General features: G+C 41.1%; 1 protein-coding gene across 5 annotated transcripts in view; it reads left to right on the forward strand.

Moving 5' to 3' along the window:
• Positions 1–25,060, forward strand: part of LOC117210664 (hormone receptor 4-like) — a 148,403-nt gene that overhangs the window by 96,599 nt on the left and 26,744 nt on the right. For 2 of the 5 annotated variants that reach the window (XM_033453888.1, XM_033453890.1), the window contains exon 1: positions 6,059–7,822. The exons of 1 other annotated variant lie outside the window; for it this stretch is intronic. The gene's annotated coding sequence lies outside the window, so the exon portion shown is untranslated. Of the gene's footprint in view, positions 1–6,055; positions 7,823–25,060 lie in introns of those variants that run through there. 2 more of the 5 variants (XM_033453889.1, XM_033453886.1) reach the window with 2 other exon arrangements.

The raw sequence follows: 25,060 nt of genomic DNA on the forward strand, positions 1-25,060 counted from the left end.
TTATCAATTAAATCTAACTCTGTTTCGTTGCTAAACAAAACGCCGAAGATGCACTTGTTGTTAAGTTTCAATGCATCAAATAACAAAATCTTAAACATGCGGTAATCGCGACCTTCTTTCACGAAACAACGCTGATTTTCAAAGTTCCGTTGATTTTGTTTGTGCAAACGAACGAGTGATCAATGCGATTTCTAGTTTCATTAAAGCGTACTATCACGCGCGAAAGTTATCTCCCTGATTATGTATACGAATCATTACGGACTGTACGGAGAGTCATTACATCGAGTCGAGGGTTGCCCGATTTTAATTAGAGGGCAGAACGTACGAGTCGTGCGTGAACGAGTTTGAATACTGGAACCACGTTCCGATCATGCACGGACCTTTTTTTAAAGTATTATATTACATATATTTCCTAAAGTATCGTGTGGAAAAAGATCTCGATGCCAATCACAGTTACGACACCGCGTGATAACCTTTAAAATATCACGTGCTGTCTAATTGAAAAACGCCTATCGTCAAACTCCGGAGTCGGGAAGAAAAGATTACGAGTGTCCAGGTAGCGATCGTTACACATTTTCCCGTCACGTACGACAGTTTCATTTTCCTGTTATCGTTGCGTTATAACTATCGTTTTGCGCTTTCAGTACCTCGTAACAGTTCCGCAAGTGCGTGTGTTATATAATATATAAGGGACGAAAAAGTAATACGGATTCACGCATCGGCTTCTAATAATCGTGTAAATATCGTGTAAATCGAAATATAAATGAAATACTGAATTGTTCGTAATTGTTCCATATATCTTCATTGATTGTCATCAAATACCGGTATGTAGCATATAAGATTTATATATAGGTATTTATACAAAATTGATTGATTGATTATATTAAAATTTTTTATTACTTGGATATATTTAAATAAGTATTATTAAGATATTGTATATATATATTATTAAGAAGCTACTCCAGATTTAAGAATGTTACATTAGAAAAGTTGATCATTAAGTTTAGGATTCTTTATCTGAAGAAAAGGTAACTATGGAATCGAATGTTTTAAATAGAACTATTTTGGTGCAGCATTTGTAATTCGTACTTAACCATCGGTGATATTAATAAAGCAACAATTTATTCTTGACGTAATAAATATTGCAATTATTGTAGAATGAATAGAAAATGCTGTTTATATACGTCCTTTGTTAGTTTTTTGGCACTCTATTCGAATAAAGTGAAGTTTAGTAACTCTAACAATGAGTTCAACGAGTTTTCTACGAAAAGGAATATATTAATTATTTTTTGTATACTTTAGTGCGTAATAAATTCTTCGGGTGAAGAAAGATAAGTGGTTGAATTTTATACCAAAATTAAAATTATGAAATGATACACTATAATAATGTACTTGAAAAATACTCTAGATAATTTATTTAAAAAAAATATCTATAGAAAAGATGGAGGATTTGTTATTATTTAATTAAAGTATGAAGTTGTACTCTATCAGGTACATAAATTTAAAATATTTAGAAAATGTTGCTTTCAACTTCTTTACAGTATGTACAAGCAATTTTGAAACGAACTGAAATAGCAAAGTGAAATTCATAGACTCGATCAAATTCCATTATTGCATGAATTTTGTATGAAAAGGGGATGATATATTTTAATAATTATTTTACACGCGAAGAGAAATTTTTACGTGGGCTGAACGAACAGTCGCGTTGCTCCGTGGGAAGGCAGAGTTAGTATACAAACGTTTCACTCTCGACGAGCTGGCTGGATAACGGGGCTCTGTTCACGGTGCGGCGCGGCGGAGGTATGTAGTAGGTAGTACCTCGTCGAGAAAGAAGGGAAAGTAGTTCTGTGAGTCAGTGGGGCTTGCGGTACCCCACGACGTTCAACGGTTAAGCAGCCTCAAGCTTCGGAACGGGAAACGGTAATCCAGATGAGCTGTATTATTTATCCTTGTGGAAACGTTCGTCTTCTTCGGGAACTTTATTCCACTGTATTCGATGCCTACAACTTTTTTTTGGCGTACTACTTTGCGTTCATACCATTTGTATTCTTCTAACGTCTCTAACGATTCGAATGCTCTAGCTTGCACATTTGATTTTACACGCTGAAGTACGTTTGCGTATTTTGCGGCTAGTAATTTCAATGCTTTGGTATTTTTGTTGCAAATGCGTGAACATTGTGACGTCTTTAGAAGGATATGATCGATCTTAAATTAGTATTTTTCACGAGGAGAATTTTATTGACTTTTTAGGAATTTTTGGCATTTCGCGGTGCACTTTAAACGCGTCGGTTCTGCATTTCTTCTAATATTTTTCATAGCGACAATTAATTAATTTACGATTCTATGTTGTAATATGATATATTATTCAACGACGATTAAGAAATTCCATCTTCGAGAAAATTAAGGCCCAAAGAAATAACAAACACTTTTCTTATTACAAAAGTATTTATTACTCTTCACAGAAACTTGTATTAAATTTCTTAACTTTCCCTAACATCGCTAACTTTTTATAACTTATGATCGTGCTATGAAAATACCACAAGACTAATTGTTTACGGGAAAAAACAAGCACGCTTATTATTAACGACAATGGTTAATCACTTTTTAAGTCACGACAAAAAGAAATCAAGACATTTATATCTGTCCTAGGTGTGTGCAATATTTTATTGCTCCCTCTTGTGTACTCTATTCATGCCGCATGCACGTTTTTAATCTCCACCGTCTTTTTATATTCCCAAATATACGAAGAAGTCGAAAATGTAAATTGAACCATTAATACGTTTCTTAATGGATTAATACAAAGAAACATTACAAAGTAAGAAAACAATAATTAAAAAGCTCAAGCTTGGTCACTCGAAAGGAATACTTCTGTAATGTCCATTCATGAGGCTACTTAATTAGAACGTCCACCTTCGTTTCGCAAGCTGATGCATCCTCTCTCCGGACAGCTCGAAATCCACGACGCGCAGAGGTACATTCTAAACCACGAACGATAGCGTTCGCTTCGTTGAAAAGGAATTCGTTAGGCGCTCCCGGGAGCGTGTAATTTTTGCTTTCTCCCGAGGACCGGCACGGGGTAATAGTGGAGCGACGAGTGACACACTTGCCGAGGAACGAGGGAACGAAAGAAGGAAAGAAGGAAAGAACGAATGAACGCGGCGCGCGGCAGACCGGGGCTTCCTAGAAACGCGCGCGATAGAGCAACGAGCGAGTAGAGAGCCTGACTATCCGTCACCGGAAATAGATTGTTCGTTGGTGAAGCGGTCGCTTAATACCGCGACAAACAATAGTTGACCCGAATATGCAGGCTGAAATGACGAACGAGTCTCGACCCTGATGAGACGAAAGCTGCTCGTTACGAACAATTGCACGCTGAAAGGTCATTAACCGCGGCCGATTACCGACCGTCGTGAATCTAGCGTTCCTACTGCCTTAAATATTCCCAGTCAGAAATCACGGAGAACACACTGCGTGCCAGTGATCCTTAATGGGCCCTCAACAACGTGTCGCTTACGTGAATAATTTGCCGCTGAAACGATCGACAGAACGGGGATATTGTTCGGAACAGGAAGCGTCGCGTCGCATCTCTCCTCGCATCTGGGCTTTACATCATGTTGAACGCAACCTCCAGCCAGTGGTAATTTATGATGGGATGCTTGTATGCGACTGGCGAATCGCTGGCTGTTTGACGATCCCGCTGAAAGTGAGAAGCCAAGCCTTTTGGAAGCAAGAATTTAGAGAAACTCCTTAATATCCAGATGTTCTACCTATGACTGTGACGGGTTTGCATAGATAACATAATACGACATGAACGTAAAGAGATTTATAGAAACGAAGCATATGAATATTCAACAGAATTTGTTAAATTCCTTCTAGAAAATCGATTACACGAAATATTCTAAGGGGTGTTTCCACCAAAAATATTGAAATTATCGGTTGAATGTTGGAAAATTCTTTCGTAGGGTTATCGAAAGGCAATTGGATAGTTGACTGCCGTCGTTTAGAAGCTTATTCTAGTCGAGTGCAGGGAGATCGTAATTGTAGCGGCGATAGCGAGAGTCAGCTAGTTTTGAGGTCAGGGCAACGACGCGACGCGACGTGGAGGATCTTTGTGACGTACACTGTTCCAAGGAGCGCTCCGGTTAGCCTTCCACCTGAACGATCCCCCACTCAGCCTCCTCCTTTTCGCAGCACTGTTCTTCCTGTCGCGATATTGTCCAACAGCTTCAAACGAATTTCCTTTGATTTCCAGGAATTGAGACGAAGTTCTCTTCTTTGGAATATAAACCTTCCAGTATCGACTATTCCAGTATCAATTGTCCCCTGTTTTTATTAATTTTAATTGAGAGATTTAAATTTGAACGTTTAGTTGCGATAATCTAACAGGTATATTTGATATAAACGATTAAAATGGAAAAATCGTCAATTGATTTGCAGTAACAAACAGAACTACGTTTGTTACACGTAAAAGATAATTTTACCGTGAATATGATATACTACAATGACTATTTTGATTGCGTATGTTTTTTGCAATCTTTTCATTGGCTCTGCCGCTCGAGATATTTTGGACACGTTTTTATATAACGACATGATCGAAAGATCAAGATCAAGAGAGTCTGTGTCGTCGAGATCGAGCTCGGTCGCAGCTGTGCTAAAACGCACGGTGCGATCCTTGGTCATGGGCTCGCGAGTGTAACGTGGTTCGGAAGGTGAAAGTTTTTCGGTTATCGAACATCGTGGCCTAGACCGTAAAAGAATAACAAGAACACATAGTATACAGTATACAGGCTGACGAGAGTTCTCGTAGTCGTAGGCAGTTTATGCCTCGCTGCTTTCTCTTTTCATTCTAAATACTTCCCTCCAAATTGTTTTCTTAGTCTGCTTTCGTCTCCAATCTTGAACAGTTCGTCCTTCCTTTCTATGTGTGCGCTCATGTTAAAATCGATAAATGCATTATCTTCGTTTCTTTTGTCGGGGGTAATTACATTCATAAGATTAATCTAATTAAAATCTCCTTATACAAAGTATACAAACAGACATAATAAACGGAGTAAATATTTCGGCACTCAAATAACGTACAGAATATAAGAGATTGATATAATATAATAGATACGTTAAGATAGAGAATTGGCTACAACTTTCTTGAACACTCGGCAAAAGTCAGGGCGCGGAAAATCGATCGATCGATTTTATTTCTAAAAATATCAATCTGTTGCCGCAACCGACTCGGATGTCTCGTCTAAACCATTATTGGAAGAATAAAATGCACCGACACGACGTTTAATCTTCGAACGGTATTGTGGTCGAAATCCACGAAGAAATTTTACAGCGATGCATTCTACTTAAGACAACAGCCCAGTTCGTGGCGACGATATTTCGTAACGCGCGTGTCACGCAATCACGTGAAATTCGCACGTTCAGCGCTTAAAATCGGTGTTTCCATCTAGATATCGACGGAGGCTGTGTCCTCGGAATTCTGCGATACGCTAATAGTTGCGGCGAATTTCGGCGAATAGAGCGAAGGCAGCTCTTGCATTTCTGCGTTTCCCTCCATTTGTGCCGTAACGGCACAGTAACGACGTTTCTATCAACAACGCGGTTCGGTTACGTAACAAAGTTTTCATTTACGAACGATAAGACAAGCGTGTTACTCGCTTAATTACAACGTTACGCGTGTTAATGTTGACCACGTATTACCATGTTTCTTAGCCTGCGAGACTAATTCTGTTTAACGAACGACTCGATGTTGAAAATTGATAAGAATGAAATTCGTGGCAAGTTGAAACGGTAGAAATCGATCACTGAGAAAAAGTGCAACTCGTCGGCCGAGTAGAGGTGTCGAAATGAAAAAAAGAAAGATAGGAGAAAAGAAAAGAAGGAGCGAAGGAAATGTCATGCAACTAGGTGCATAGTCGAGACACGGGAATAAGAGCGAAAAGCGAGGCAGTTTTCGATCTGGTAACACGGCAGTGCTCGGTAGATAGCATGCGGATAGAGTTTTTCCGCGAGCGGCGTGCGTAACGCTAAGCAATCGGGCTAGGCTTGTTGCAGCGGTATTAGAGGTTCCCCTACTGGAGAACGTAGTACAGCAACGCTGCCGTTTTACGAGGAGGGTTCTCTCTTCCACTTCCACAGTTCCTCCACCGCACGGCGCACGGGTTCCTCGTCGGTGAGCGCTGGTGCCCGTGGCCGCTGTCCCAGTCGTCGCCCTACTTTGTCGAAGCCAACTCAGCTCGACACTCGGTTTACACCTCGGTACGACGAGAGAGAAACACGTCCACGCACACGCGCGCACACGTGCACGCGTACAGGGACGGGCCACGCATACACGCGACGTACGTACGTAGGCCACACACGTACGTATTACGACGAACTCGGGCAAGAAGGAACGTGAGAAACGGTGGAGGTGGTGCCGATGGTGGTGGCTGTGATGGTGATAGTGATGGACGTCGTTGTTTTGCCACAATCCGGAAGTGTCCCGCGCGAAAACTCGAACTGTCCCTCTGTTTGCACGGTTCGACGCGTGGAACCACGTGCCTCGACCGGAAGTGCCAGTTCGAAGGAACGAAACAGACCGTTCTGTGACCTACGACAACCTGCTACGTGTGCCTCGCTCTGACTCCAGTGCAATCTCGTCGTGACAGCTCCGTTCGCCTATCCAGTCATCACGATGGTTTCGAACAGTGATCGACGCGAGAAAGATTAGCCCGGCTAACTCCTCTAGGACGTGTTGGTTGAACGTGGCGCTAGTTGCAATTTCTAGAATTATCAGTGTCAGACATTGCCCTCCGATGCAGCGTATCGCTGAATCGACTTAGAGTTTCTTTGTTGTCGGACCGTTCATCCACAAATCGAACGGAACGGATCGCTACTACCGACTTGCACTCTGTCGTTGTCGACGTTCATCGCGAGACGATCGTCACCGTGTATTTTGGACGAACGTGCGAAGGAGCGAGCAAGCAAGAACTAGAGGACGAATTTCAAATTGGATGCTTCGTGACCCGGGGATATGCGCGGCACGAGAAATCGACTAGGATCACTGGAAAGCTTCTAGCAGGGAAACGATCGCTATTCGCGCTGTTCAGGAGAAAGTGCACGGGCTCTCGAACCGGAAGTGCCATCGAGCAAGAATATTCAGCACCATCGTTCTGTCCCTTTCTCTCTCTTCTGTGTTCTATGCACGCCACCTCTCTGTTCCTCGTTTCCCGGTGTGAAATATTCGCATCGATGATTTCACGAATTTCGAACGTGAACACGCGTGTGCTTCTCTCTCGTGCTCCGTTGGAAGAAATTTTCGAAGGAAAGTGTTCCTTCTCACTATTACCAGTAATCGTCGCAAGAAGGATGCCTACAGCACGCGAGTGGCGCCGAAACGATTAACGAAACTTTAACGACTGATGAACCTCTTCCTCGTTTGTCTGATCTCGAAAACACTGCCAATTGCGACTAATCGTCGCCAGATCGGCGATTACTTACACCTTACCCTACTGCCTGTGATTTTATTTCTTCTCCCTTTTTTCACTCTCCGTCTCTTTCTTAATCTACTGCTGTCGTCACGGCCAAAGTCACCGTACATCCTCTCGTCCGTGTGTGCCAATCCGCGGAGCATGCGCCGATCAAAGGAGCCCGCAACAGCCGTTTGAAAGGCGCGACCCTTGAAGACTGGTGGAAAGGATCGCACGACCGCCAATCGATCGACTTCGTTTTCATTCTGAACACTGCCATCACTCTCGAGAGTGTCGAGACCTTTACAATCGGCCGCTCGATCGGGAGTCGCACACTGCCAGTAACCCGGAGGAAAATCCGCCGATCACGTGACGAGGTCAGCCAAAATTGGAAGAGCCACCGCTCTTCGTACATTACTCTAACGATTCGATATTGCAACTTGAAACTGCCTGATCGATAATATCATTTTCGGTAAACGCGGGAAACAAGCACGTTTATAAATCCATGCCCGCAGCCCCAACACGACAACGACGTTTCTTTAATCGCCGATTTTTATCGTCCCTTTATCCAACGTCGAATTTACGTCTGCTTCGTGTATACGCTCGTTGTCAATTAGAAACGCGTTCTCGTCGAATCATCGTCGTCCACGTTCCACGGAGTAACGCAACGAGTCGTGGCCCCATAGTCACGCGTTGATCAATCGTTTTCTGCGAAATCCACGCGCTACTTTACCGATCTTCGCGTATAGATAGAACACGCGCCATTTAATTAAGAAAATATTACGGCTTCCTACAGAAACTGAGCCGTGTAATGGTCATAGAGAGATAGAGAAAAAAGCGTAAGTCGTTATGCAACTGCTGCATGGCTGCCATTTTGGTCCACACACACGTATGCGTAAGTGGTTGCACGCGCGCGAATGAGATGCGAGTGATGCTGTTTCGCGCGTCTCCGTGCAAAACTGACGTATGAATGGTGATGCGGCTCGCGTAGCGTGCAACGCGATAAGAACGAGTCTGTTTGATAATGTTGTTGCAACAGAACAGGGCTACCGCCAGTCCCGAATAAACTCGGCCCGTGCTTACACGTAAATACTACACGCGCGGCGCTACTTCCAAAGTTTACATCTCGCGCACAACCCAAGGTGCAACGAACCCTAGGGGAATTTCGTGTAGTAGTCATCGACCAACGACACGGTGGACCCTGATCAGCTATTTTCGAAAATGCATACCACGGAACGAAGAATGGCTCGTCGAGTATGAAACGAATCGAATGAGAGAACAGGCTCGAGAACCTTTTTTCTAACCACCTACGGTCTGTCAAAGAGAAATTGCGGGAAAGGAATTACATTGGACTCGTTGTGTATGAGGCTCGATTAAAATAATTGATATCTAAATATCAAAGCCTCGTTACAGAGAAGAAAATATCATCTTTTTTTTTTTTTTGGCGGTTTAGCGTTACGAATTACCTGCATTTAGTGCATTTCACGAAGAACGTGTTCAGGCCCAGATCCTTTGGATTACCAAACTGCCGCGCATGATTCCATATCTCGACGATAAACTCTATTGATTTTCAACGATTCGCTTATTGAGCAATAACGATGCTCGAAAATCGATTGTCTATAGAGCATCTAAAATCCATCAACGTCCGTTATTTTCGAGCTCTGCATACCACGTTCGATCTATGAGACTATCGCTGTTTTATTATTTCCATACATGTTCATATCTTTTTTACACGATCATGCGCGCTGGACATATAGACTGACGTTGTATTCAAACCGATCGTATCACGTCGAAATACTTAATCAAACCGGGACTGAAAGGAGAGTAACGTGACGAAAACTCGAAGAAAAGACTACAACGTTGTCCACGTTGGTTGTATCGAAGGTACAAAAAGGATTTTGCGTGACAAACGAAGAAATAAATGGATCAACGCAGCGTTGCTGGTTAAACGTCATTGGTCAGGACGCGGAGGAACCGGAAAAGCAGGAATGTAAAACTAAGCGTTTTCTGTTAGGACAAAGGATAACCCAGTTTCGTGGGCAAGCTCGCACGTGCAAATGGGTCGCGAGTCTTTGCTCTATCGCTGTTTTGGACACTGCGAGGCTTAGGTATATATACTTAAAAACCAATCGACGTTGAAACCGATTGGTTTGCTCGAGATTTCTGTTCAACTTGCTACCCTGCCACTTTGTACCGAATCGTCCACACGGTCACTATCTTGACAGTTGATAGTAAATAAATTTGAATCGACTCACACATGGACCTGATGTTCGCCGACAACTTGATCGGTAAACATTGCCGGAGCATCGATATAGTTTGACGCCGTCGAACTTTCGTCCTCGTGCGACTCGATGGATCGATTTCTATCGCAGGAGACGAACGAATGAGGAACAAGCGCACGTGCAAATACTTGAGAAAACGGACGAAACATGAGAAACACATCGTTCATCGTGCAAAACGAATTTTTGGCTAGAGAAAGGTGCGAATAACATTGGTGAACCGTGTATACGTGTATGTGTGGCTTTGTGTGGATATATATACAAAAGTACGTAGATACACGTGAGTGGAAGTGCGCGCGCTCAAACAGTTGGTGTATAAACGCTAACGTAATACGACGTATCTTTCCTCCATACCTGATCGACAATCTACATCGTCGGTAGGTCGATGATCTTTTGTAATACCGTCCCGACGCGACGGTATCGTCGGCAGGGATTTCGACAAGACTTCGCCTCTGCCAGCATTTTTCGTATTTTGGATGTTTTAAACGGAAAAAATGTAAGTCAGCAATTGGTTTTCTGGTCCCTGTCTAAACTTTCTCGTTTTAAATATTTATAGAAAAAAGATGTTTACCAAATGACTTGTTCCTCGCGAAAAGTGTCGTTAGTTACGTTATATGATAATTAATAGGCATCCGTACCTGGATACTTGAAAGCGAAGTCAACGAATAGGAGAAGCAAGAAACGAAACGATAATAATCAGGAATGAATATCGGACAGGTTTCGATCAAGTCGAAAGGTCTAGGTCGTTCGGCAGGTGACAGATGCCGACCGCCCGAAAATTCGTAAGAATCTGTTGAGCAAACTTCATCGAAGGATCCTAATCCCCTCTCCCCAAATACGTCATATATACGTTCGTCAGACCAGGAAGCGCAGTTTCGAAGATGAACATAAAATACACCGTGTCTTCCATAGAACAGCGGACGCTGATGCAAGCGTTAAAGATACGAAAATAATTTTTTAATGAATTCTGGTAACCTTGAGGAAACCATTAAAGCTAGGAAGGTTTATGCAGTACGAATAGTTGAAACCTCCAGGTATACGGTGTTCTTCCGAGCATAATTATCCAGATACTTAATCACGTTGAATCGAAATTTATTCATGAAAGAACTACCACGCAGGATCATTTATAATCTGGTTAAATCCTGAACGCCTTTTTTTCTTGATGCAACGATTATGCTTCAAGATTAAAAGAAACGAAACGTCGACATACGTAGTGATCGTTTCCGTCCGATTTCATTGATTCACGAGTATCGCGTTCAAGTTGCCTAAGGCTATTGTTTCTGTTTAATTGGCCGCTATCTATTCTCAGGATCATCGTAGATCAATTTGCGCGATCGTTCGTTCATGGTAGGACAGAATGGTTTCTCTGTAATCTATAAATACGTGAGACGAGGCAATACACCAGTCGATTGTTAGGCAAATCTACGTACATACGGATCGTTTATTAGTAGTTCGGGAACGTCGTGGTCAGACCTGTTCCACTAATTACGTAAAGATTTACCAGCTTTCTGATTGCGTCAGCCGAATAAACGCGAGACTTTCCGTGCCCTTCGATGAAATACTTTTCAGCGTCCAATCGTGACACTGTTTAGTAGAATTTTATACAATGCATATTTCGATGCGAACGCGAGAAAATCATGCGTAGAAAAGTCACAGAATTCTCAAGCGAACATGAAACTCTATCGAAATTCGTGTCTGCTACGGTTCACGCGAAATCCAATTGCCCCACTTCGGTTGCCTTGATAATCCGCGCGATACGAAGCCAAAGTTAACACAGTCTGGCACGTGTAAACGCATCAGAAGTTAATCGGTCGAAGACAGTAGTTGATGATGTTTCCATCTCCGGTTAGATTCACTCGGTGACGAGCAAAGACGTATGACAAATTACTAAACGTAAACGTCATTTTTTATACAGATATTAAACGAGTTGACCAACTAAGTGGGGATAATCATTACTATCATATAGCTAACTAGTCGTAGCTTTATCGACTTACGCTATTTCCATTGATTAAAGCGAAATAATAAAGTTTTCGTTATACATGACACGAACTCGAGCATTCCGAGATGTTGAATCTAGCAGAAAGACGATTCTACTTTGCTCACTTCTAAATTTTTCCATTACGACAAATTGTCTGAGATCGAAAGCTTTATATTTCAACAACATGCGAAAATTCATTAAAAGTTTCTATGAAGACTAATAATAGATGTATATTTGGTTAAGCTATAATCAATCTTTAATATATCTACAGTTATAACACATCGAATGACACGTTTATTAACAGCATCCTATAACAACTGAATTAGTAAAAGTACCAAAATAAAATAAAGAATGATATTAGTAAAATTTTCAATGATTTTGCAGTATGTTGCAATAAAAATTTAAAGCTTGACATGCTCCAAATAAGTGATGCTACTACAGATTGTTATGAAGCAAAATATATAAAAAAATTCGGCAACCGATGCGTTAACTTGTGCATCGAATCAAATAATTGCATTCACGGTGGACAAAAAATGTTGACTAATAGGTTGTGATAATAGCCTGGTACTAGTGCTTCTAGTAGGTGTCGTTCTTTTCAGACGATAAGCCAAAAATAAGCAGCGCAACGCATTTATGCAAAGCGGTTAAAGACACGCTAAGTAAGGAGCACGCGGCACATGGCGGGAACTAGAGTTGTGCAACCCCGCTTAAAGTTATTCTGGCGGATGAGCGCAGTAGCTGGTGACGTCCCTAACCTAACCTAACCTCGCCATTCGACGCGCGCCCTCTCTCGATGACGGAGCTTGAGATAGGTCGGACACAAACGTCCGTACGAATGCACGTTACGTGCAGCCAGCCTGCTCCACTATAGTCGAATCATGCGTACTACGATCCGCGGCAAACGACAGCAGTGTCCGTCGCACTTTTCAGACACGATACCATGACCTTTTTCTCTATTGAATTATCAACGATAACTCTTACGTTTAATTATTCGTCTGTCACTGATCGATAATTATGATGAATTACATTTTGTTGAATAGTACGATATATTGATCATTGGTTATATCGATTATCAATAAACTGGACATATTTATATATTTATATTCGTAAAAATATAAATTTACATAATCGTTCAAAGTTTAAACAAGGAAAGAAGAATTTGAGTGAGACTGATTTAAGAAGAATTGAAACTTGTATTACCGAAAATTATTTATCCATTACATCGAAAGTTTTCATGTCAAGATACTGGGTTGAGTTTGTATTTTTGTGAGAATGCAATTTGTTACGTAAAGGAGATTAATCGATCCGCTGTTTTCATCATCAATAGAGATAAGTGTTTTTTTAAATTATGTTGATCTCGTTAAACGAAACATGTTCGACTCAAAACTGATTTAGCTATGCGTGTCACTAGTTTTCAAACACCGTCAACTCGTAAACAATCTCTCTGACAATGAGAAGAAAGATTAACTCGATCAACGAATAAAGGGTTTATCCGTTAACAGATCTCGGAGAACCTGATGTCAGGGTGGCTGGAAAGAAACCTAATCCCGAAAACGTCACCAAGGCGATTCTGTCTTCTCATAGTGTGTCACCGATTATAACCGGCTAGATCTCGGTCTATAGAGGCCACGTGCGTAGAAAATAGATAACAACTAGCAGACTCTTCGCCACCTATGCCAATCTCAAACTAAATATACCGGCCAGTAATTGCGGTGTTACATCCGCCAACTCCGCCATGCCTTTCGTATCTCAGACGCTGTTTTATCACGATCTGACGTGGTGCGATGTCGTTGGACGATCGCTTCGACGAGCTAAAACCCAAGCTGAAGCCGGATAGTATCGTGACCTAGCATCAAACGAACGTTCTGTTTCGCGATTGATAACAGTTAGAAAAGTTAACCTTCGAGCATGAAAATTACTTTCCGAACACGAATCATCTTATATCTGCTCCCATTTCGCTCGTTGTTAAAAAGCTTATACTAACGAGCGTTTGCACGCGTTTTTTGCGAGAAAATGAGCTTACGAAGAACACCAACTGTGTTTCATCATCTAAGCCTAAGCGATCCGCCTGTCGCGAGAAACTACGTTCGCGAAGTAACTTACCGCGGTTTCGAGTTTTCCGACAAAGAAAAGAGAGATAGAGTTGCAATTCATAACAAACGATTGACGCAGGATTGATGCATTGTAAGAAAAAAATGAACTTTGTGAATAATGCATTTGTCTGGTACGTCCGATATTATCGATGCCTATGGTAATGTCGCTTTTACACATAGAAGAAAAATAACTTAACGAACGATTGGTCGACCGGACTCATTAACCAATGAAATAGAAGTGCGAACTTTGCTATGTTACTGTTACGATGGCTATAATACCATCATAGGACATAGGAACGAAAATAACGTCGGGATACAGAAAGTAATTTAAACTATTACAGAAATTATAAATTAAAAGAGTACGTTATTAGGTTTGGAGGGAAATTATGACTGAGATTTGCTTTTCAGACTCAATCTGATCTCCAATAGGGTATTTTCCCATAATGATTTCTCAACACACTACGAGAATTTTGAAATACTTGTGTGCCTTTTATAATTAAAGTGAAAAATGTATACTTTTACAATAAAATAAAGGTTAAAGAGAGATTCGTCTACGAAATTCCTAGTAAACTATTAATAACTTTTAATTGATTGCCACTATTATTAATATTATCATTATATTAATTAATATCACAATATTAATTAAATTAAGCATCGTAGGATTTTATTCAAACTGTAAGTAGTTTTTGTCTCTTCAGATTTCACTAAAATTGATTTTACCATCATATGTCATATAATATCAGAATCATCACTCGTTAAGAGAAAACATTATTTCTATAATATTGTAACATAAATCGCCATAGTTACTACTATTGTAAATTCAATTCGTCTTGATACAAACACTTCTTACAACCATCTTCCTTTTTCTCAATTGCAAAAAACAAGTTTCTAATTTTCCGATTTTATTAATGTCTTTCAATTCTAGAATTCCAATCGAATTTTTATCCAATAAACAAACAACCGAACAGTTACATCAACTTAAAAAACACCACTTAAACTGCTATAACTCGCCACAGCCATGAACATTTTGAAACGTCTCTTTAGCAAATTATAAACTCTTGCTGGATCATTTGTTTCTGTAGCAAGTGCAGTCAATGATGTAGATAAGTATTTGGGAAAAAATAAAGAACTAAAGATCTTTATGGTGTCGAAAAAATATCGAGACGAACAAAAATTAAGAATAGTTGGTCGAAACGGCGGTCAGTCAAAGAGGATCTTGCGATTCTGTCGACTGCTATCCCGGCACTACCAGAACCATGAACGATCGACGGGATGAATTACGACGACACAAACGTCGGCACACCATCACGAAGATCCTTGCGTCGGAATGATGTCATTTGACCCTGACACGTGCAGTCAGCAAGTACCGGTATTCGAATGGGAATACCTAGACGCCATTCGTCGTGAGAGAAACGCGTTCCCGAAAGGTGCATGACACAGCACGTTCGTGACTAGATATTAGAAACGCGCCAGGGTATCGAGAAGGTCCAAGTCCTTATTTTGAATGGCCCGATATCAGTTACGGTCATCCGCGAAAATGGTTCGAACCACTGATTCGTGCGTCACAGATTATATCTACTAGTACCTTATGTACCTATATGGAGAGAATTCGACCGAAAGATGTTCTTACACCTCCTTCGTCACTTTTGGATAAATGAATCGTTTTCATTGAACAAGTACGATATACGTGTATAGTTGCTTATACGTGTATTTTTTGTTCTTCTTTTTTTGTTTTTCTTTTTTTTTTGTATTACAAGTATTACAGAGTTGGGCTTTCATTTCGACATCCAGATTAATTATACCTTCTTCCCAAATTTTCGATATTGAAAAATAATTTGAATTTGTTTGTGAAATTTTCAGGGAATACCGTTATAAAACCAAAGAAAGTATTAATAACTTTTATATAAATATTTTTATAGGCTTCATATAGAAGATTATAAAGTAATTATTATTCGAACAAGATCGTCTTCAACACTTCAGAATGAACATGATGACACGCAATGTTGTGACCATTCTGAGGTCGATTCTCACGGACGTTAGTTGGCCTTATAGCTTCAAACTCGTTATACCTCGCGAGAAGTTATCGTACCGATATCTCGTGATACACGCCACGACCGAGCAAGATGGATCGTCTTCGATCGAAGGAAAGTCCATCAAGATCACGGACTCTCGATCGTTGATTAACGAAAGACTTTCAATGACACTCGTTTAATGCTTCTGTGAGAATGAGAGTGAGAACGGCGCGACGTGACGTACTGATCTAAGAAATATCACTCAAGATATCTGCAAACACAAACTGAGACGTTGATACAAGAAAGGAATATTATTCTTTACCAGATAATGAATGAACATCTGTGAGAATAACAATATATGTTCGAGTATCGATACATCTAATTAGCAATAAAATACGAATCGTTGCATGAATTTGCAGCATATAAATACTTCGTGGCGAGTACTTGAAATTCCCCTTAGACCGTCGAGAAATATCTTTAACATTAGCAAAGCGTGATCAAGCGTTTTTAAGAAACGGATAAAAACGCATAAAACTCCTCTTTGACTGACTTCCAAATACAAAAGGCAACGTATTATTAGGAGCGTAATGTGGCGTACTGTATTTAGCACAGGCTCCATCCAAGAAAACGGAAAGTAGACTAATTCAGTAATTATTTACTGAAACGTACCGGTCTTGTTTACATACGGTTTTGCCAACTTGCAGCGATTATGGCGCCAAGTATCAGTGGGAAACGTGACTAAGCACTTGATATTAACCGACTCTCCTGGAAGGAATAAGGTCTGCCAGGAAACAAAGCGGTTGAGGAACGTGCGACCAGTATACAAACTAACCTGCTATTTATACGTGTATAATGATAACGACTATAAAGTGCGACTATAAATCAACGACTATAAAAATCAGGTTGAAAAGGAACGTTTCACAATCCTAGAGAATTATAGCAATCTTCGTTTAGAAATTCTTTGATCAATAATAGTTCGTTGCTACTACATCGATAATTTGCCCGAATATCTGAAAAATTAATAAAAAAAGAAAAAAACAACGCGGGGTTCGTGTTCAATTATATGTATACGATAAACCACAAAATAAGTATGTTACAAACGGCATGATATCGTATCCATGCGGTAGTGACTTCACATTTCAGTCGTCCTAGATCAAAAAAGAACAATCGGCGTTTGATGATACGCAGTATTCTCGTTGTCAGTGAACGATAACAAGCATACTAGCACGCCATGTTTCGCGGTGTTTCTTGCGCGCAACGGGAATCGCGAGGCGAGGGGACTTATCTGACGATTATTCGTGTGCCGGTCGATGGTCACGGTCCAGAGGCGCCCTTTTAAATTTTTCGTCCGCTCCAGAAACAAAGTTGCGTATAAGGGTCGCCCGTCGCCCAAGTTCAGACTTAGATCACCGCGGCGCGGCACGTCGGCACAGCTGCGACCTGATATCAATGGTCGAGGAAATTGCACGGGTTAAGGGGCAAAAGGTTACGAGATTCGATAGCGAGCGAAGCGTCTTCTGCGCGTGTATCCGCACGCATGCGTGTATTCCAATACGAATAAAGCAGTGCATGCCTGCCGGTGTGATTGACATCAGTAAGTATGCCATGGCCGACCGCTCACAACGTGCTGGTACGAACGACTGCAGCACTGCCCACACTGCCACGTACGAATACATCGACCGCGGCCAGTAACAGCACCATCCGTCTAGGCTGCTTAGAAAAACTAGTTGAGAAAATCCTGCTACCAACGCGTTTCCGACCTTAGAACGATCTTCGCGATTTTTCGAATGGGCCAATCTCGTCGACTGTCGCGTCTCGCTTCTCTTTGTGAAAGGCGAACCACGCGACATTTTCGAAGGACTGTCTATTTTTCGTCTGGACTTCGGTAGAACGAACTACGATGGATCAACCAGGTCTGGTTATGCAACCGATAAAGGGGCATAACAGGTGATAGGCACTGGGATCGTGTAGACACGAGAAATGTGTAGTTTATTTGTAGTTTATCTGGAGGAAGAGTCCTGGAAAATAACATTGTACTCGGAGAACGGTTATTTTCGGATTAGACGTTTGCTAGTTGTTGAAGATCTTAGACTGGTGAAGAAATAGAGCAGCAAGATTTGGAAAGGAGAGTGAATAATATAGTGAAGTTATTAGTGGATAATAATCGAGTAAATGGCAGAATAGGCAATAGCTTTAAACTAGGGTATTTAATTTCGTCATTTATCGATATCTCCTTTCCGAAAGCTTTCCAAAGTTAGTAAATGAGCATCCCGATAGCGAGAGTATAGATACGTGTAAGGATTAGCAGTATGTAATAATATATTCCTGCAGAAAAAAGCCGCACTTCACAGAAGTGTGTTCGATATCGATATAAAGTCTGCTACGCGCCATTCACTTCGTATAAAGTCTACTGCAATATTGTAAGAAATTTAAATTCCTTTACGTTCGTCGTGATCGTAAGCCGGTTTACCTAGCCGACATTCCTACGCACAAAGTTACTACACCGTAGTTAAATGTAAAAGTTCATCATTCACGTGGTTATTGCGTAACTTGGTCGGTGTACAGATCCGTTAATTCACAATAATGACGCGCTAATCGAAAAGGTTCTTGGTCCATGGCGTAGTGACCGTTGATTCTCGCAGCTTTCGATTATACGCGTCATGTCTAGATTATATCGCAAAAAAATCGACCCGGGACGAAATATCAGCGGTGTGCAGTGAAACGCGGACAGCAATAACGTGACATGCGTGACGTAATATAACCCTGTTCCACGAAGGACGCGGTTTTCACCAGGTTCAATCTTCCTGTAAGATGGTATCGTTTCGCCCAAAAACCGGTATCCCAAAACAGCGAGGACGCCCGTAACGAGGGACCAGGGGAGAAGGAAGACGCAGAAAGAGGATTCGATGTCATATACGATGACGACGTTCTACCACAAGGTCCTCTGCTACTTTTACTTTCGTCGAATAAATACGCTGGCACAGAGAAAAAGAAGACTAAGGAGAGGAAGAAGGAGAAGAAGAAAAAGAAGAAGTAAAAGATGAACAAGAAGAAGAAGAGACTACTTCCCCGAAATCGAACGGCCACCGCACGAGATCAGCGTCGAAACTTTCATCCAAAGACTTTCCTTACTTTCTTATCGGTTACGAATGAAACACTGACCAATCTAAGTACATTACCGCTCAAAAGTACCTGAATTCTTGTTTGCTTTTAACAGGATGAAATTTAATCCTAACATCGCAAATGAAATGCGGTATCTTTATTCCTTATAATCATTACAACTACCTATATACAGTAGTATATGATGATGCGATGACACTGATTTTTAAAGTTCGTAGAATTATTTTGTCTTGTTTAAAAACAATTCTTTCAATTCTAAACTACGAGTCAGGTAGAGGGAATTCATTTAAACTGACATTATTTCAAACAGTAATACTTAGAACATTATATCGACAAATTACTAAAACTACTGTCAAGTTTTTTAACATATAATCCAAATTTACAGTCTGTTGACTTCATAAAAGCACAGTAAGTATATGCTACTTTTAATTATTGATCTGTCATTAATTTATATATTTTGATAAAATTTCTATCTTATTATCATATACCTAAATCCATAAAAGCTCGGATATTTATAGACGGTATTGTATATCATCGACCTATAGTGCCCTTTCTAGTTCGAAGATGCGCAACAGCGATCGCTGGTCGCACGCACAATTATCAGGTATACATCGTACGCGTATCGATCGAAAGTGAAATCACAAGAAGAAGAAAAGCTGACGCGAGAAGAACATCGCTTTCTTGCGATTCTTTATTTGGAGATTGATTTTCCCCCGCGTTTCGAGCATACGCGCGTCTAAATGCGCTCGAGCATGTTTATATAACGCGTCGGGGTTAGTCGACGATTTACACGGACTCTTCCGCGTTGATATATTTTGTAACCGTCATTCGTGCAATTTTTCACAATCCGCTTCTCGCCAATGAACTAATTAAATTTTCCGATCGAGCACGATGGTTGGTCGTCTCGATATCGCTTTCTTTTCTCGGCTCCTCTTACTTGATCTCTAGTACGACTTTTCGCTTCAGCGATCGTCTTCGAACGTCACTTTGAGCTGTCCGACGAATTGTTCGTTCCCCTTCATTGGTCTTTCTACTATCGAGTGCTCCCTCGGTGAAAGTCTTTAATCGATAAAAGTAGCGTCAATTTTTTCTGCTCCTCGAAAGAAACGAACCTCTCGTGTAACACTCCATTAGGGACTGACTTATCTAATTTGAATCGCGTAACTTAAGAAAAGATCGTGTATTCGACAGGTCACGTTCAAGAATCATTTCGACTTGTTATTCCCATCTTACGATGCTCCGCCACTTGAGCCAGCTATCACGAAGAACTTTGAGAGAGTGAAAGTTCTCGCGTATACGCGTGTCGAGTTTTTGGCATTGGGCGTTTGGATTGGAGGGCCTCGGTTGGTATCGAGGTCACTGGTGCCACCACCACCCAACACCGTGGATCCATGACTTCGGTGGATCGCGTGGCCCGCACAACTGGCTGCCCCAAAAACTTTGGGCTGTGCGAGGCGTTCACTTCGGGCTCCTGCGCGCTGCGACTGCTTCGTCGTCTCTTCCGGACTCTCAGGAAAGTTTATCGTGGCCGTGAGTTCCCCCTTCGACTCGTCGAATAATCGTAGAAACGAATCGTACCGAAATCTTCGCCGATTTCCCATGTTTCTCGATGACTCTATTTCCCGTTAGACACTTGTTGTTGCGACGAATGCAGTGACATCGAGATCTCGATTCTGGACAACGATTGTCGAGACTTGGACTAAAATGAATATGTGGATTTTGAAGGAAAAAACGAATTTACGTGATCCGATTCTCGAAAGGACTGTTACGTGTGTTTAATTGCGGACGAAGTGACCCAATCGCGACTCTGTACGTAGTATCGTGTGGACGAACGATCGATGATCGAACGATATCGAGACGAGTGACGAGCGTGAAAGACGGTTGGATATCATACTTCGATAGAAGGCTTCGTTTCGTACTGTGGCATATCATGTGCGCGAAGATGAGTGTTCTACAAGGTCGTCACATAGGTAGGACTATTATTTTAAACTGGTAGTATAAAATTTTGTTTAACGATGTACTACTACCTTTACGTCGTTTCGAAGCTGACGAAGATGGTAATTAATAAAATAGTGATCGATTAATATCACGGATAAATCTGATTAAATTTACGCGAATAGTCGAATAGTTAAAATTACGCGATTGTCGTTCTAACGGAGAACTATCCGTTCTTCGAGGAATGATAGGAATTCACAAGGATTGAATTATCGTTTGACAAAGTTTCTAGTGGTTTTTTTTATAAACCGATTCTAATGATAATCGTGGGGCGAAGTTTTGTGGAATTAATTTCCGAGGTACAACGAGGTGTCAGTTTGTCAGCGTCCTCCAGGTCAATAACACTGCAACGCAATTTCACAATTGTACGTTTCGCTAATTTTGTATCACAGTTCCGACCATATGTATACCAACGATACAGAATGCTGCCAGATTTATTCTCTTCTCGACCGTCATTGGAAACACGAAACACGAATCGTTTGTAGAAATCAAAGTTGATCCTCTTTCTCGGCAATACACTATTTAATCTCGGGTTATATAGCTTATTTATAATTTTTAAATTGGAAAATTATTGCAAGATTTTAAATTACTTTTTTTGATTTGTTATATATCTCTATATGTGATTCTTTGATTATATATCTCCACATATTACAATTTTTCGATTGGAAATTCTTTGAAAGATTTCAAATTTGTCGCTATTGGAGAGCGGAAGCTACGAATAGAATATTTTGCTTACCGCAAAGTCCTAAGCGATAGTCAGAGTTCTAGTACGATCGATTGCGTAAACGATAGAAACCTGGAACCACGGGGTTCTTTGTAGCTTCGCAACACCGACTTTTGCTCCAGATTGCAACAGTTCGAGCCTCCATCGGTAAACTTCGTTGCACTGTCGTGGCGTAACAAGTGAACTTCACTCGTATTGCCTTACACCGAGCTATCAGGATTTTTCGTGAACGAAATATTTCTACGGGCTTCCTGCTGTTTCGAAACACCGTTGTGCCAATGTGTTGCAATGTTTAAAAGCAATTATGCGCTGATCCGACGATTCGTACGTTCAAAAAATCGATCAAGAGCAACGAAGAACATGTTATGCTTCATAAATAATCTAACGATCCATAAGAATCTCGTTAAGGTAGCATGTTTGTTGATTCCGCGCGAAGAGCGGAGAAATACTCATGAAATTATATGAAACGAAAATTGATCACGCAGTAAATCGTTCTTTCCTTCTGAAATGATCGAACGTCGATTAAAGTTCAACGAAACCAGACTTCTCGTTTTCTCTGCGGAACAACAAAATTGTTAAATCACGAGGATTGCTTCCGACGATTCGACAACGTTCCGAGGAACCGTATCGTTAGTAGTCTAGCTTACGTGTAAAAATTCTGGCTCGGTCTGAAAGTAATGGAACACGACGGAGACGATGGAACGAATTTCGACGTTTCCACGCCGCTCGTCGCCTTATGACACAACACGGCAGAACTTGCCGTAGGAAAAGTAAGGTAAGGCCAGTGGTATAATAGAAACTTTCACTGCGGAGGTTCAACGTACGGAGCTCTGACTCTCACTGGCCGTTCTCACTGCTTGCCCGACTCACGAGTATCCGAGAGACACGATTCCTGTGCCTCCTGCCTCAACGCTTCCCCTTTCCTTCTTCTCCCTCGTAAGAAAAATTAAAACGGAATATTTATAATGTCGCTCCATTGTCGTACGAGCGCCGAAGGACATTCCCCGATGGATCTCAGTGTATGAATAAACGACAAATCTTTGAAACAATGCTTTGGAAGAACGTTTGTGGCGGACATTATTGCAGACCTATTGTCGGTGATACCTGTACGAAGAACTTTCTTACACGACAATGCCGTTTCCTTAGTCCCGCGAGCGATCCAACCTGTCTGAGATAACACGAAATACACACGAGGAAGCAGAGTTCCTCGTGTGTCCCTATTTGTTCTCTTTCCTGTCTTCCTTCGTCTCTCCATGTGAAAAAGAAAGTTCGGTGAACGTAGTTCAATCGAGAATCCTCTTTTTGCGCCACTAGGAAGGAACGCGGACTCGATCCAACTGCTTCGAAGCGAGACCGGGATTCATTTTTTGACATTCTACGGAGATACGTTTTCAGAAAGAAAATTTCATCGGTGTAAAAACTATAGCGCTTTTTTCTAACTGATTTAAAGGTTAAATTGGTATTCCCGCAGGGTGTATCGTTACGCTAGCAGCGTCGTTTTCCTTCCTCCGATAAGTCGGTTGAAAGGTGGACACGGTTGAAAACGAGGTTTCACATCCGTGAGGACCTGGCCTGATAAGCGATAACTCGCTTTTTCAAATAACGGTACTACACATGGCGATAAAGTACGCGCAAAGCTTGGCATTCGACTTTTCACACGTTCGATTTCTCTTGTGGTCGACCACCGACTACTTTATATGTGTATAAGCCTTAAGCGATTCTATAAATATTCCTGCACATTGATGCATCGAAAATACTATGATTTTTAGAAAAGACATTCTATTTGTATTCTGAGCAGATTACTTCGAATAATAGTAAAGATTCTAAGCGATGGGTTGATCTTGTCCATTGAACTTCCTACAAGCTTTAGAATTTTGATTCTGCAAAAGCAGTGTTTTCCACACGAAGTAATCAATTCCACGATACGTCCTAAATCACGCCCCGAGGGATTTCCTGATCGTTCAAAGCGGCATTATTTTATCCGCGACTCATTACCATTGTCAGGAATTCGTTTGCTTGTAGCATGACGCGAGAGCCAATCGCGTGGCCAGGATACTTGAACGGGAGTTAGCCGAGAAAAAAATGAGTAGCAGAGCCTCCAAACACGAGAAACAGAGAGCCTAGAGTCGGACAGATTCGAGTGGGGAGTTGTAGATCTAGGATGTCATGGCGTGGGAGAGTCACTTTCACCATCAGTGGCCCCTATAGCGTTAAAATCTACCCGTGGTACATAAAATTACGCGGCACTGTTTCACTAGATTCGTGATGTTGTTAACTGGATAGAAATATGGTATAGAAGAATCCTAAGGTTTTTTATTTGTATATAGAAAACAGTTTGACGGCATTCTTATCTTTACGGTGAAACCGTTGTTACGATCAGTTTCGGAGTAACAGTTAATTGAAAAACAGAAATAAAATAACAGAGGCTATAGGTGTGAAAAAGAATCTTTTGCAGTGAAACATTTATGTAGACAGAATGATTTTGAATGTTTAAATCTACTCTTTAATATTAATGCTTTTCATTCAATCATCACGCGATGGATTATGCAGCTTAGGTACTTCCTGTTACGGTTACGTTCCTATTACGACCGCCAGGAAATGGATTTACGAAAATAATTATACCGGTTTACACGACACAGGAGAAAATATCGATACGAAGGAAAATGTAACATGCGATTACCTCGAAGTCGCGATCGATTAAAAAATATTTTTACTTTCCTGTTATGTAAAACAAAATCTCTAACCTTTCATTCGATTACATAAGCGTTGCTAAACCATGGGTATACTAAACGTTGCAAGCATAAATATTGTTGTATACGATCCTTTATATTCTAATCAAAAGAGAAACATTTTAAACAAGATAAACTCTGAACAAAAAGAACACAAGAAGGAAGATGTCTGACAACTTACGTAAATATTAGGTTAAGTAAAAAGTTCTGAGCGTTTTTCGCTAGATGTCTTTAGTGAGCCATATCTCACGATGTGCACATCGCATCGAGTCATAGTATACACCGATTTCAAGGTGATATTACGCATCAAAAAGGTTCTTTGTCAGTTTTGTGTTCGGTGAAGCCAGTTGTGTGTTACAGCGTTCGAAAATGGAGATAAAAAAAGAGAAAATTCGATACATTCTTCAGTACCACTACGACCAAGGTGAAAAGGCGGAGCAGGCGGCCAAAAAAATTTGTGCTGTTTATGGACCCAGTACAGTATCGAATGCAACAGCAAAGCGGTGGTTCCAACGATTCCGTTCTGGTAATATGGACGTCGAAGATGAGGCACGCTCTGGTAGGCCAATCGTCGAAAATGTGGATAAAATCATGGAAATCGTCGAGTCGGACCGGCATGTGAGCACTTATTCCATTGCCCAGGAACTGAAGATTAGCCAGAAAACCGTTTGGAACCATTTGCATA

Source organism: Bombus bifarius, unplaced genomic scaffold, assembly GCF_011952205.1.
Source record: "Bombus bifarius isolate JDL3187 unplaced genomic scaffold, Bbif_JDL3187 scf7180000008208, whole genome shotgun sequence".
Lineage (NCBI taxonomy): Eukaryota > Metazoa > Arthropoda > Insecta > Hymenoptera > Apidae > Bombus > Bombus bifarius.